At 45.5% G+C, this 14,494-nt stretch overlaps 1 protein-coding gene and 1 pseudogene across 1 annotated transcript in view; one reads left to right on the top strand and one right to left on the bottom strand.

The window, feature by feature from the left end:
- The window catches only part of LOC144754349 (ficolin-1-like), a 437,650-nt gene that overhangs the window by 290,283 nt on the left and 132,873 nt on the right, over window positions 1–14,494 (top strand). The gene's annotated exons all lie outside the window — the stretch shown is intronic.
- LOC144757139 (5S ribosomal RNA) lies at window positions 723–840 on the bottom strand (annotated as a pseudogene).

Here is a 14,494-nt window from a genome sequence, read left to right as displayed (position 1 = left end):
TACTAAAATGATTTTTATTTTTTGTGATTGGCCCCAACTAAACACCAATACCTGGTAAAACGTCGTACTCTGAAATTTATGAACTTTTAGTCCCCTGTCGGTGCGACATAAATGCAGAGGCCTCCTTTGTTTCTGCCCTGTACACTAACCAAAGCTGGTGTATGAAAGGTTTGATAACCTATGATGTGTCGTTCCTCTGTCGTCCATGTTTCTTGCAAACATATTATGCTATGGTCCATCACAACATCTAACCATGATTGCTGGGAGACCTTAGTTGACAGACCCGCCACATTCCAAGATAGGAGGCTGTGAGAGAAATTGGTCAGCTTGGCTCCTGCGTTTTAAAGAGAGAGCTATCTCTGGTTCTAATTTCCTTTGATGGAGCAAAGTCCATCGAAACCAGGCCGCCAATTAGAGACTGGCTCTCGGCCCCATGTGGCTTGATGGTTTCTTCCACAGCTATGTCGCTGCATAAAGCAGTTACATTTAGTTCATATTGCTCTTCTAGGGTACCGAGGGTGTCTTCCCTCATGTTCTGATGTGGCACTATGGTTAACAGAGTTGTTGATGTTTCTACGTGTTCCCCCGGGGAGTTCCTTGCCAGTCAGTCTAGGTCGTCCAGACCCGAGAAAGCATTATATCGATTTGTTAAAGGAATGGTCCAATGTGGAGTATATGAAGTAAATGAGGTAAATTGGGCGGGCCGTAAGTTCCCATTTTTTAGTCTACAGCACCTGTTATTCCCAGGCAGTCTCCCATCCAGGAACTAACCAGGTCCAACCCTGCTTAACTTCTGAGATCAGACGAGATCAGGTGCTTTCAGGTGGTATGTCCTGGAACGAACACATTGTTTGAAATGCAGCTCTGCGGATGCTAAGCTTACATCTTACAAAGAGTGACTGCCGGTTTCCAGTTGGCCAGCTTCCTTAGCCTACAATCCAGGTATGGGGTCTAACATGGAACTCAGATCATATAGATAATATTCTTCATATTTCTATGCTCTCACATTGTAGGGTAGAGATAGACAAAGAACTAATTGCCATGGTTGGGCTATATATTCTGTTTATACTGAAGTACTGGGTTTTTCGGAACCCGGCGGTGCCAGGGGTACACCCTAAGACTTCAGGTCCTTCCTGTTTCAGACTACAGAAACACAGAGTCTTCTAGGTGAAGTCAAAGATCGAATTTATTGGCTGCAGCCAGTAACAGGTATCCTAAAAGTTCAAAACGTTGTATATTCTCAGGAGGCTGACAAAGCCAGCCTTCTCTTTTTATACAAAATATTATGCTTTAGGCAAACATTCCTTATTTTACAGTTGACCATTCACATATTTTCACTACAAAGAAAAAGCAGAGTCATGATGACAAGCCCATATTTCAGTTCGTCCAGCCCACAATCAATTTCCCGGCGAGGCCCAGTATTTTCATCAGATATCGACGAACCCCCAATAAAAACGGGCACCTCCTCCTCGTAAAGCAAGTCATAAAGAAAGAAACAGGGACAGGTGTGTGTAAGATTAGGCATGGTTTGTGTGCGATGAAAGGTTTATGATATGTTGTGCCTTGACACTATCTCGTTCGGCCACTGGGAAAGGAACTGGCCGAACAGGTTTGGCTTCAGGCAGTGGAGTCAGCTTGCCCAGGTCACAGAGAAGTCAGCAGAGGTGTACGTGTCCTTCAGATTCGTGTTTGGCTTTAGTCATCAGCCTATGTGAGGGAAATCACTAAATAGCTGCCGTTCACAAAATGGAACCCGAGGGTTCAGGACGAAAACTCTGATTTCAGGGTGATTTCGTCACTCGAATATGACGAAAATGCTTGTGCATAGTCTACTAGTTATTCTTAGTCTGCTGATATCAAAATCGTCATGATACGACGATGTTTATGACACGGGTCCAGAATTTTAAGTACCACAATACTGTAATGCTTCATTTGCCTGATTATTGCAGCTCATTTACTTTATACAAGATTATGGTCATTTTCAATAATTGCAATGTGAGCCTCCCTTGTGTTTTTTTATCTACCATGAGTGAGCAAACAAAAGGGGCACGATCTGTTTCCACAATTCAGTTGGGGATCTGAGTGTCAAGTTTTTGGTTGCCAGAATCACGTGTTCCTCTGTGCAGGTTAGGAGTTCAGGTGAGGCACTGAAAGCTACTCAGGAAAAAAAAGACAGGTTATGAAGGGGTAGATGGACTCAGTCTCTACTTGTCACGCATGGCGGGGATTATGTGATAACAGTATGTGAGCTAAGGGTCTTTTAACGTCAAACAAAGTAATGGGCAAATTATAACAGGGAACGAAGTCAGGCTGGACGTTCAGTTCGGGGTACTCTGGTCTTCTCCTTCTGTTTCTTCTAGGGATCGCGCTCCACAGGAGATCGGCAGGACCAGAGGAACCGTGAAAGAAAAAATAAGGAAATGCACCTCTATTAGTGCACAGTACGGGTCACAGCAATAGGGAAGGGAGTGAGGTACCTAACACCCGCCCACTCCAAGTAAAATATAGGGTGTAGGGTAGGAGAACCGTCACCGTAGAGACAAAAAGAGAAACATGGGAAAAACCGACAGTGCCCGCGGTTTTGCTTCAAGGAGGGGGAAGACCCTAGGTGAAGCCTCTCCTGCCTCCCGGGGACTCTCCTTCCACCTGCCTCCCAGCTCCCAGGAACTGTTCATGCACCTGTGAAAGCCACATCCCTCCAGGAACGTGGCAGGGCGAGTCGTGAAACCAGTGGCATCCTGGCTTTCCTTTGCGAAGCTCATCACCGGTCTTCGAGTCTTCCGGTTCTTCTTCGGCTCGGCTGGATTGCAGGACACTCCTCTCCTTCTCTTTCCGTCTGCTTCTTGGTACTTCCTCTTTCCGGTACTCGACAACCTGATCATTGGCTCCCTCCTCCTTATCTTCCTCTGACACGGTGTTGTCCTACCCCCCAGGGGGTGGGGCTGGGTGCATCCTCTTCCCGGGATTTAAAGGGCCAGACGTTAGGTCTGATCGTAATGCTGACGTCAGTGCTCGGAGGCTACAAAGGAAAGAGAGGGGCGGTCCTATGACTTGGCGTCTCAAGCCCTGAATCTGGGACCAATAGGGCTAATTCCCGACACACCCCACCCCTAGAGTCTTCCTGTTCGGGGATGAAAGGAATGCAGGAGAGAAAGTCTGCGTCAAATTGAAGGCGCCTTTTCTGGGCTTGACCTCAAAAAAAGCAGAGTCATGATGACAAGCCCATATTTCAGTTCGTCCAGCCCACAATCAATTTCCCGGCGAGGCCCAGTATTTTCATCAGATATCGACGAACTCCCAATAAAAACGGGCACCTCCTCCTCGTAAAGCAAGTCATAAAGAAAGAAACAGGGACAGGTGTGTGTAAGATTAGGCATGGTTTGTGTGCGATGAAAGGTTTATGATATGTTGTGCCTTGATACTATCTCGTTCGGCCACTGGGAGAGGAACTGGCCGAACAGGTTTGGCTTCAGGCAGTGGAGTCAGCTTGCCCAGGTCACAGAGAAGTCAGCAAAGGTGTACGTGTCCTTCAGATTCGTGTTTGGCTTTAGTCATCAGCCTATGTGAGGGCAATCACTAAATGGCTGCGTTCACAAAATGGAACCCGAGGGTTCAGGACGAAAACTCTGATTTCAGGGTGATTTCGTCACTCGAATATGACGAAAATGCTTGTGCATAGTCTACTAGTCATTCTCGGTCTGCTGATATCAAAATCGTCATGATACGACGATGTTTATGACACGGGTCCAGAATTTTCAGTATCACAGACCCTCCTTTTGCCCTTACATAGGCAATAACCTATACTCACGCTAATCTGAGTCCAGGTCTATATTCAGAAAGTCATTGAGATGTTGCTGTAGCATCATCCTATTACTTAGCTCGTCCCTTGATACAGGTTTTCTTACACATGATGTAGCACAGAGGCCACATATTGCAGGAGCACACTGTACGCACAGACAGAACAGGAAAAGAATGGCTAAGATCATCCCAATGACCATCAGAATTTTCCATCCCCAGGCGGATATCAGTCCCCAGAACCATCCCATCAACGACCAATCTCCTTTATCCACATGAATAGATTCGGAAATTTTATGCAGTTTGGAAATTGCCTGGTACACTGTTGGAGCGTTATCTGGGATGAAACCACAGCAACTCGATTGGATCACTCTACATACCCCACCTCGGTCTGCAAGGATGACGTCTAACGCGACCCTGTTCTGAAGGGTCATAAGACGATCCGACTGGAGCTCGGCAGTCAAGTTACTAAGGGCACCGGCAGTTTCAACTACGGTGGATTCAACCACCCTCGTCAATTGCCTAATGTTCCTGCTGTTAACCATGGGTCCCCAAAACGGCAGAAAACCCTTCACAAAGTCTCCAAATTCTTGCCCTGCAGTGTCTTCTTTACTGAAGACACCTCTAACTATCCTTGTCTTATGGTAATCTGCCGTAGCTGTGTAGGTGGGAGGCAACAGGAACTAAACGAAACATGTGCCCGAAAAGTCAGGGGGCAACCATGTATAGGCTCTATCATGGCAGATAAAATAGGTACCCTTAGCTGCTAGGAACGAAGGGGAAGTCTGAGATGCAAAAACATACGTTTCAGTGCAGGTACTCTTCCCTAACTGAGCTCTGGGATTCTTGCCATTACCTTGCAGACATAGGTGACCTTGATGGGGTACAATCCAAATCGGGGGAGATCTCTTAGCTTGCTGTTTCTCACTTAGAGTAACTCCATATCCGGTCACGTTCCATCCTATATATACTAGTGTCTCATCTCTCGGGATAGTCTCATAGGAAATATCTTCCCTAATCATATCTACTATACCCTTAACTAGAGCACTATTCTTAGGATTATCTTTCACAGAACGTAGGGGGTAGACTTCATGTGCGTAGATGAACATTGTTCTGTATGCCCACACAGAACCATTATGGCTGAATGGCAGGACCAGATAACGGATACCTTTATCCATAGTGTGAGGCATAAGACCACACACCCAACAGTTAGTCGTGTTCACTACTAGTTGGTGTTGGTGCAAAAGCTGAACGAAAGAGTTATTGATAAACTCTAATCTCCTAGCGGACTCATGTTCAGGAAGAGAGTGAAAAGAATGTGAGGAAACAGTAGAAGGAGGAGGTATGGGCGATGTAGTGGGTGCAAATGTCACTTGAAAAGAGAATAAAACATATCCTATTAAAAACATCATTACACTGAACAACATAAAAATGCATAATATCAAAAAGCGTTTCTTTGTCATCATTCTACAAATTTTATCTTTAGAGTTCGTTTCTTTGGCAGGTCTCTCCATCTCGAAAAACTCCATCCTCTTTAATTGCTGCTCGCGATGGTAGGGTGTTCTATGCTAAGGAATGCTTCTGTCAGTCCAGGTCAACTCCCTTAGACCAACCAGAACTGTCGACCTAACGTCTTCAGCTGCACCCCAAAGACTTCGGCAACCGCGACCCTACAGCGGAACCCGGATGGTGGTTCGAAAAACAAAAATAAAAAAGTTTCTCAGATGAGAGAGCTGCACTTTTAAAGAAAAAAAAGTAAGGGAAAGGAATTTTTTTTATTAGTCCATAGTTCTCGGCCTCAGATTATAGCGTCTTTTTCCAGGTAATGTCTGGTCTTGAAACAAGAGATCAGGTTCTGTAGTGTCCAATCGAATTGACGGCGGCACAGCTTCTTGCAAAAGATTGTCACTTTCTTGTTCAGATATTGTTCCTTTTACACGTGCATCACTGAAAGGCAGAAAACGAGGCACAGTTTCAGTCTCTGAGTCAGCGACACCCTCCTGGACCCACCGGTCGTACAGCAGAGGCAAAGGGACCCTCTTGCAATGCACGCCGTGGATCCAGTTTTTCTTTCCTTCCACTCGAACGGCTGATCTTGTTGACAAAAGAACTAGGTGGGGGCCGGTCCAGCGGGGCTGATCATTCTTTGTCCGCTAGAAGTTCTTCACCAGCACCCATGTTCCAGGATCGATCGGATGTCCTGGAGCTTCAGAGACCTGAGGCAGAGTATCGTGAACCAGTTGGTGTAAAACACGCAATTTAGCCGTCAATTTGTACAAATAATCAAGCAGTACAGGGTGTTCGATCTCACTGAATTTTGTCGGCCTTGGCACTCCCCATATGTTGGCCGGACGGCCGAACACGATTTCATAGGGACTAAGTCCCACTCGCGAATGCACAGTCATTCTTGTTGATAGGAGTGCTAAAGGCAGAGCGTCAGGCCATTTAAGACCAGCACTCGCTTGAATCTTGGCCAATTTCAGTTTTAGCGTGCCATTGTAGCATTCTACTAGTCCAGCTGATTGGGGGTCATTTGCAGCGTGGAATTTCTGTTGGATGCCTAGCCCTTCACATACTTTCCTCATCACTCGACCCACGAATTCCCTCCCATTGTCACTCCAGACCATTCTCGGCATTCCAAATCTAGGGAAAAATTCTTTGACAAGGGCTTTAGCTGTGGATAAGGCAGTGTTGTCTTTCAGGGGATATGCTTCTACCCATCTCGAAAAGGCACAAACAACAACGAGTACGTATTTCAAATTGTTGCACCTTTCCATGTGGATGAAATCTAGCTTCAAAACCTCGAACGGATATGTAGGAGGCGCAAAATGACCAGCTGGAGTTGGGGTTCCCCTACCAGGATTGTATTTCAGACACACCATACAATTTTTGACCACATTCTCTGCACACTTAGGAATTGCAGCATTTTGCCATACTGGAGCCAACAACTTACAAATCCCTTTCACACTGATATGAGCCATTCCATGGGCCATCGTAACCACTGCAAGCACATACGCATCGGGTAGCAACCATCGCTGATGCTCTGACAATTCAATCCAACAACCATTTGCATCCATTTTACCCGTACTCTCTCTCCACACACTCAACTCTTTCTCTGTAGCTTCAGCTTGAATAGACTTCACACTCTCTATCGTATCTTCACACATTCCAACATCACCAACCCATCTTGCAGGGCCTGCAACATACATTCGACTCATCACATCCCTTGCTGTTTCTTTTGCGACTTCATCAGCAAATGCATTGCCACGACCAACATCATCAGTAACCTTTTTGTGCTCACTACATTTCACAATCGCAACTTGCAAGGGCAAAGTAAGTGACTCAAGAAGCTCATTCACCAACTGACCATGCTGTATCTTAGCTCCATGCGAAGTCAGAAACCCACGTTCTTTCCACAATCGTCCAAAACTGTGAGCCACACCAAACGCATTATGGCTGTCAGTATATATGGTCACTTTCATTCCTTTCGACAACACACACGCTCTTGTGAGTGCAATCAACTCTGCTGCTTGAGCTGAATTATGTGGGATACGTGCAGCTTCAACAATCGTATGCAAAGTCGTGACAGCATATGCTGCAGTCGTATCACCATTCGGAAGCTTGAAGCATGAACCATCCACCCATAAGGTACCATCATACTTCACAAGAGGAGTACCCTGAAGATCTACTCTCCCTTTCGTTTCTTCTTCTGTTCTGAGAAAACAATCATGCTGTTCTGAAACATCTGTCTCTGCTACAATCGGCAACAACGTAGCTGGATTCAACGTGTTGCATCTTTTTATGTGTACATGACTCGCTAACAGTGTCAACTCGTAACCTGACAATCGAGCACTAGTTAAGTGCTGTGTCTTGGTCCTGTTTAACAACATGTCTACTGCATGTGGAACCATCACAATCAATGTATCATTCATCACTAAACCAGCAGACTGCCGAATGGAAACAGCTGCTGCTGCTGTGGCTCTCAAGCAACTCGGCAACGCTTTAGCTACCGGATCCAAAGTCGACGAAAAATACGCGCATGGACGCTGCTTGTCTCCGAACAACTGTGTCAACACTGACAATGCACAAGCATCTTTCTCATGGACATACAATGTAAAGGGCTTACTGTAGTCGGGGGTACCCAACACAGGAGCCGAACATAATGCATTGCGCAATTCGGAAAAACAATTCTGACACTCTTCAGACCATGGAATGGGATTCGGTGTATCTTTACAAGTTAATGCCACCAAAGGTTTGGCCAGCAAAGAAAAATGTGGTATCCATTGTCTGCAGTATGATGTAATACCTAGGAAAGCACGCACTTCTCTCTGTGTCCTTGGCACACTCAATTTCGCAATTGCCTGAATTCTTTCTGGGGTCAGTTTCCTTCCCTCCTTCGATAAGAGATGACCTAAGTAGGTCACTTCTTGTCGACAATATTGCAATTTTGAAAGAGACACTTTGTGATGCAAATCAGACAAATGACGCAACAATGACAACGTGGCTTCTTTACAGATCTCTTCAGTATCTGCTGCGATGAGCAAATCGTCAAATTACTGAATAAGTGTAGAGCCATCAGGTAAAACAATCGTATCAAGCTGTGTCTTTAAAGCCTGACTATATATCGATGGGCTTTCACAGTAGCCCTGGGGAGCGCGTTTGAAGCGGAAGCTTTGGCCTCCTAAACTGAAGCCGAAAATATCTCTACTCTCCTTGGCTATCGGGATGCTGAAGAAAGCATTCTTCAAGTCAATCACCGAAAACCAGGTCGCAGAAGCTGGAATCATAGTCAATAGGGCAGTGATATCAGGAACAACTGGAAATTGTGGCACAACAATCTTATTCACCTCTCTAAGGTCAATCACAAACCTGTAAACAGGTGGCTGAGAAGGATCAGTACGCTTCAAAACAGGCAGAACAGGGCTATTGCAAACGTTACCTCTTGTCTCTTCAATTACATCTTTTTCAATCAAATCGTAAATGATCGCTAGCAACGCCTTTTCACCTTCATTAGAGATCTTATATTGGGGAATTCGTGGCATTTTAACATTGGCTTTCAATGTCACAACATATGGCGGTATTTCCAAAAGACCCACATCATTAGGACCAGTAGCCCACCAGAGAATATCAGGAAGAAATGACAATTCTGTCGGAAGTTTGTCCTTTGACAAATACATTGGAGAGATCACTTTCTTACCCAGTGTAAGTTGCACTCCCGAGGGAGAGCAATACAACGTCGCATACAATCTTTTCAACAAATCCAGTCCTAACACGTTCTCACCATAACCTGTCGTCAGAATAAGGGGTGCTTCGAATTCGCAAGGTCCAACAGAAAGGGACATTTTATTTATTTATTTATTTTAAGAGTTTTCTATAGCGCGAACAAGACCCTTAGGTATCAGAGCGCTTTACATTAAATGTGGTAGTTATAGACATTAGATAGACATTGTACAGTAAACGTTATCCAGTAAAAATATATACAGGGTGTGATGCAGTCTGCACTTATACATTAATAGTCATACAGACAACATATACCAGATGTGATATATATTTGATTCTGGTTGAAATAACCCAAGTGTCTATTATTTGTGTAGCTTTTTGTTTTCAATCCTTAGGACTAGGACTAGAAATCGGGTTCCTAACCGGGGCGCTAGAAAAACCTACTGAAACATTCATTTCGCCAGACAAAGGTGCGCCAGGGAGTTTAGAGTGCATAATAGAACTCTTTGTAGCACCAGTATCCAACAGAAAAGGCTCTGACACACCTGATGTAATCACCTCAACGTAAGGTCCACTCTGATCTACTGGAACTGAAGCAACTCCCTCTCTTTGTCTATGGCTGTCCTTGCAATCATTACCTTCCATATGCTCATCTTCTGCATAGTAGTCATCAGCATAGTACTGAGCCGTCCTACCAGACGCGTTATTCTGCTGATCAAAACTATTCATTGAATTTTGAGGCAGAAAGGGACGCGCGTTCTGGGGGAAATTTCCACGTCCTCTACCTCTAGGAGCTTGTTGAATGCCTCGACCTCTTGCACCAGAAGCACCATTCATACGCTGTAACAAAATAGGACAACTATACTTGAAATGACCCTCCTCTTTACAATATGAACACTGATTGGGACCTACAGGAACACGTGGTTGAGAAAACTCGAACCTTTGCGAGTTTCTCTGATACTGTTGAGGCTGCTGATAGTTATTCTGGCCACCACGTGGCGGATACGCCTGCTGTAAAAGAATCTTCGTTTTTAACTCTTTAGTTTTCTTGTCTGCTCTATCCTTCTCATCTTTATCCCTATTTTCATAATACTGTGCAGTAGCCAATATTTGTGCTGAAGAGGAAACGGCCCAAGAACGTTCTGAATCCTTTAACTTCTTACATAACTCGGGAAGCAAATTATGCACAAACTTGTCAACGAACAACCGTTGACCACCTTCTGTACTCATATCTTGACCACTGTGGCCGATAAACGTTTCTTCAAACCTGGTGAAGAAATCAGACACTGTCTCATCTTTCTTCTGCTTACACGCAGACAATTTGTCCCAATTCACACGCATCGCAGGCATTAAAGTCTTCATGTAATTAATGATCCTACCAGGAAGGTCTGCTACTAAAGGCTCGGGTTTAGCACCACCAACTTGTCGGCCATCTGCAGCACCAATATTAGCCCATGTATCACCTAACTCCTGATCATGATCCACATGACGAATCTTTCCCCATAAAGGCTGTGGAACAACATTTCCAAACAACATGTCTATATCAGCAAAATTCATAATGCAAGAGCCTGCAGTCTGTGACAATTCCTTGTAATACCCTGCAGGATTTTTATGGGGATCAGGCAATGTCTGTTTAAGGGCCAAGACTTCAGCTCGCTTCCATGGAACATGTACCCAAACACGCTGAAAGTGACCCGGAACAGGTGGGTTAGCTGCTTGGTCCCCATCCCTCCAAACTGGGGGAACTTCTCTCATGGGATATTGTCTCGCCTTCTTCTTAACGGAAGAACCAGGCTCAAACAACGACTGAGAAATACCCTCACTCCTAAACGACAACAATGTCGCAACTGCTTTCTTAACATCAGAACCCACAATCGTGCCTTTTGCAAACTCGAACCGGACACAACATAAATCAGGCGGATTGGATTCCAAATCATTTTCCTCCAATTCCTCACAAAGAAAAGCACACATTTTCTCCAAAACGTATCTCTGTTTCGGTGCTTCCCACTGATGGAAGACATCCATAACAGACTCTAGCTCATATGTTGTCGGGTCGGTAACCCATTTATGGGCCAAATAATCCAACGTTTCCTGCTCTCTAGAGTCAGGCAATTGACTACGCAACTGTTTGCGCGCTGAGACAGGGGTAACACTTGTTGCCCCAAAAAGAGGATACAGAAGACTAGCAACAGTGTCAGTCATTCTCTGTCGAACAGAAGGAGAAGTCGACAAAAGAACAGGGGGAAAAACAGAGTGAGGCAAGACAGATGCAGATGCAGAGACAATATCAGGGGAAATACCAGAAGAGGCAGTCGATGCTGTAGGCAAAATCGTAGGAAGTACAGATGGAGCAGGTAGCAAAGTCGGCGGCCCTTGAGGAGGCTGCGCCATAGGAGTAGGAGCCAACTGAAGAGGAGCTGGCGGCTGTGGAAGAACCTGTGGCAAAATAACCGGAGGTTGCACAACTAAAGGTTGCGGAGGTGCTGTAGCACTCTGCGCATAAGGGGGTGGCAAACTCAATAAGTGTAACATTAGAGGATCTTTTTCAATTTCTCTTGCTGCATCTTGCTGAAGAGGCGGCAAAACTGGATAGCATTTATCAATCGCCATTTTACGCTGCCTGTGCAACTGCTCACTTGCCTGTTCTTCTTCGTTATCTTTATACTGCGTAGCAGCTTGCATTATTGAGATACCCCTTTCTCTCTTATTTTTTTTCGCTAATTTAATTTCTTTCTGTTTGGCTTCCTTTCGCCATAAGCGGAAAGAGTCAAACATCGCAGGCCGGGCTTTCTTTTTAAAATGTTTAACCTCTAGATTATCTAGGATTTCCGTGTCAAAGCTACCGTATTGGGGCCATTTTAAAACACCATCTTTTCTGGTGTATCTGATCCATACTTCATTATATGTGATGGGGCCTACTCCATGTTTCACATACAATTCATAGGTCGGAGTTCCAATCGGAGGAACCGGACACGAGTCCTCCAATCGGGAATCCCTATTACAACCAAGACAAAACAAATTTCCAAGTCTGCTAAGACCAGGCATCTTCGCTCTCTAGTCTAGCTTCAAACTTCAAAGGATTATCCAATACGATATTCTCGTGAATACACGAGTCCCTCGGCTTTGGTACTTGCAAGTTCCAAATCAAAGATCCCAAGGGGATACCCAAACTAAGAACCAAACTAAGGATTGGGAGACGCTCCACTTATACTTAACTGAGGTATCGATGACGTCACCAGAAGACTCGTCTATTGTTTCGCTCTACCAATCATCAAGGGTCCAAAACAGGGCGATAGTCAGGGCAGCAGTCCTTCGTAGCCGTCGGGAAGCGGGGAACCTCGCAGCAAAGACTTTTGGACCACGTCGACATGCAGGGGTCGATGAAGTGGCGGCCTTCCTCAAGAATTTTCACACGAAGCTCCTCACGAACCTCTGGCTTGGACCGGTACCGCTGATATCGCCCCACGTTGGGCGCCAACTGAAGTACTGGGTTTTTCGGAACCCAGCGGTACCAGGGGTACACCCTAAGACTTCAGGTCCTTCCTGTTTCAGACTACAGAAACACAGAGTCTTCTAGGTGAAGTCAAAGATCGAATTTATTGGCTGCAGCCAGTAACAGGTATCCTAGAAGTACAACACGGTGTATATTATCAGGAGACTGCTCAATCTTACAAAGCCAGCCTTCTCTTTTTATACAAAATATTATGCTTTAGGCAAGCATTCCTTATTTTACAGTTGACCATTCACGTATTTTCACTACAAAGAAAAAGCAGAGTCATGATGACAAGCCCATATTTCAGTTCGTCCAGCCCACAATCAATTTCCCGGCGAGGCCCAGAATTTTCAGCAGATATCGACGAACCCCCAATAAAAACGGGCACCTCCTCCTCGTAAAGCAAGTCATAAAGAAAGAAACAGGGACAGGTGTGTGTAAGATTAGGCATGGTTTGTGTGCAAAGAAAGGTTTATGATATGTTGTGCCTTGATACTGTCTCGTTCGGCCACTGGGAAAGGAACTGGCCGAACAGGTTTGGCTTCAGGCAGTGGAGTCAGCTTGCCCAGGTCACAGAGAAGTCAGCAAAGGTGTACGTGTCCTTCAGATTCGTGTTTGGCTTTAGTCATCGGCCTATGTGAGGGCAATCACTAAATGGCTGCCGTTCACAAAATGGAACCCGAGGGTTCAGGACGAAAACTCTGATTTCAGGGTGATTTCGTCACTCGAATATGACAAAAATGCTTGTGCATAGTCTACTAGTCATTCTTGGTCTGCTGATATCAAATCGTCATGATACGACGATGTTTATGACACGGGTCCAGAATTTTCAGTACCACAATACTGTAATGCTTCATTTGCCTAATTATTGCAGCTCATTTACTTTTTACAAGATTATGGTAAATTTCAATAATTGCAATGTAAGCCTCCCTTGTGTTTTTATATCTACCATGAGTGAGCAAACAAAAGGGGCAAGATCTGTTTCCACAATTCACTTGGGGATCTGAGTGTCAGGTTTTTGGTTGCCAGAATCACGTGTTCCTCTGTGCAGGTTAGGAGTTCAGGTGAGGCACTGAAAGCTACTCAGGAAAAGAAAGACAGGTTATGAAGGGGTAGATGGACTCAGTCTCTACTTGTCATGCATGGCAGGGATTATGTGATAACAGTATGTGAGCTAAGGGTCTTTTAACATCAAACAAAGTAATGGGCAAATTATAACAGGAAACGAAGTCAGGCTGGACATTCAGTTCGGGGTACTCTGGTCTTCTCCTTCTGTTTCTTCTAGGGATCGCGCTCCACAGGAGATCGGCAGGACCAGAGGAACCGTGAAAGAAAAAATAAGGAAATGCACCTCTATTAGTGCACAGTACGGGTCACAGCAATAGGGAAGGGAGTGAGGTACCTAACACCCGTCCACTCCAAGTAAAATATAGGGTGTAGGGTAGGAGAACCGTCACCGTAGAGACAAAAAGAGAAACATGGGAAAAACAGACAGTGCCCACGGTTTTGCTTCAAGGAGGGGGAAGACCCTAGGTGAAGCCTCTCCTGCTTCCCAGCTCCCAGGAACTGTTCATGCACCTGTGAAAGCCACGTCCCTCCAGGAACGTGGCAGGGCGAGTTGTGAAACCAGTGGCATCCTGGCTTTCCTTTGCGAAGCTCGTCACCGGTCTTCGAGTCTTCCGGTTCTTCTTCGGCTCGGCTGGATTGCAGGACACTCCTCTCCTTCTCTTTCCGTCTGCTTCTTAGTACTTCCTCTTTCCAGTACTCGACAACCTGATCATTGGCTCCCTCCTCCTTATCTTCCTCTGACACGGTGTTGTCCTACCCCCCAGGGGGTGGGGCTGGGTGCTTCCTCTTCCCGGGATTTAAAGGGCCAGACGTTAGGTCTGATCGTAATGCTGACGTCAGTGCTCGGAGGCTACAAAGGAAAGAGAGGGGCGGTCCTATGACTTGGCGTCTCAAGCCCTGAATCTGGGACCAATAGGG

This window comes from Lissotriton helveticus, chromosome 5_1 (genome assembly GCF_964261635.1).
Source record: "Lissotriton helveticus chromosome 5_1, aLisHel1.1, whole genome shotgun sequence".
Classification (NCBI taxonomy): domain Eukaryota; kingdom Metazoa; phylum Chordata; class Amphibia; order Caudata; family Salamandridae; genus Lissotriton; species Lissotriton helveticus.
The sequence above is the reverse complement of the archived record's forward strand: the minus strand, read 5'-3'. Positions and strand labels throughout refer to the sequence as shown.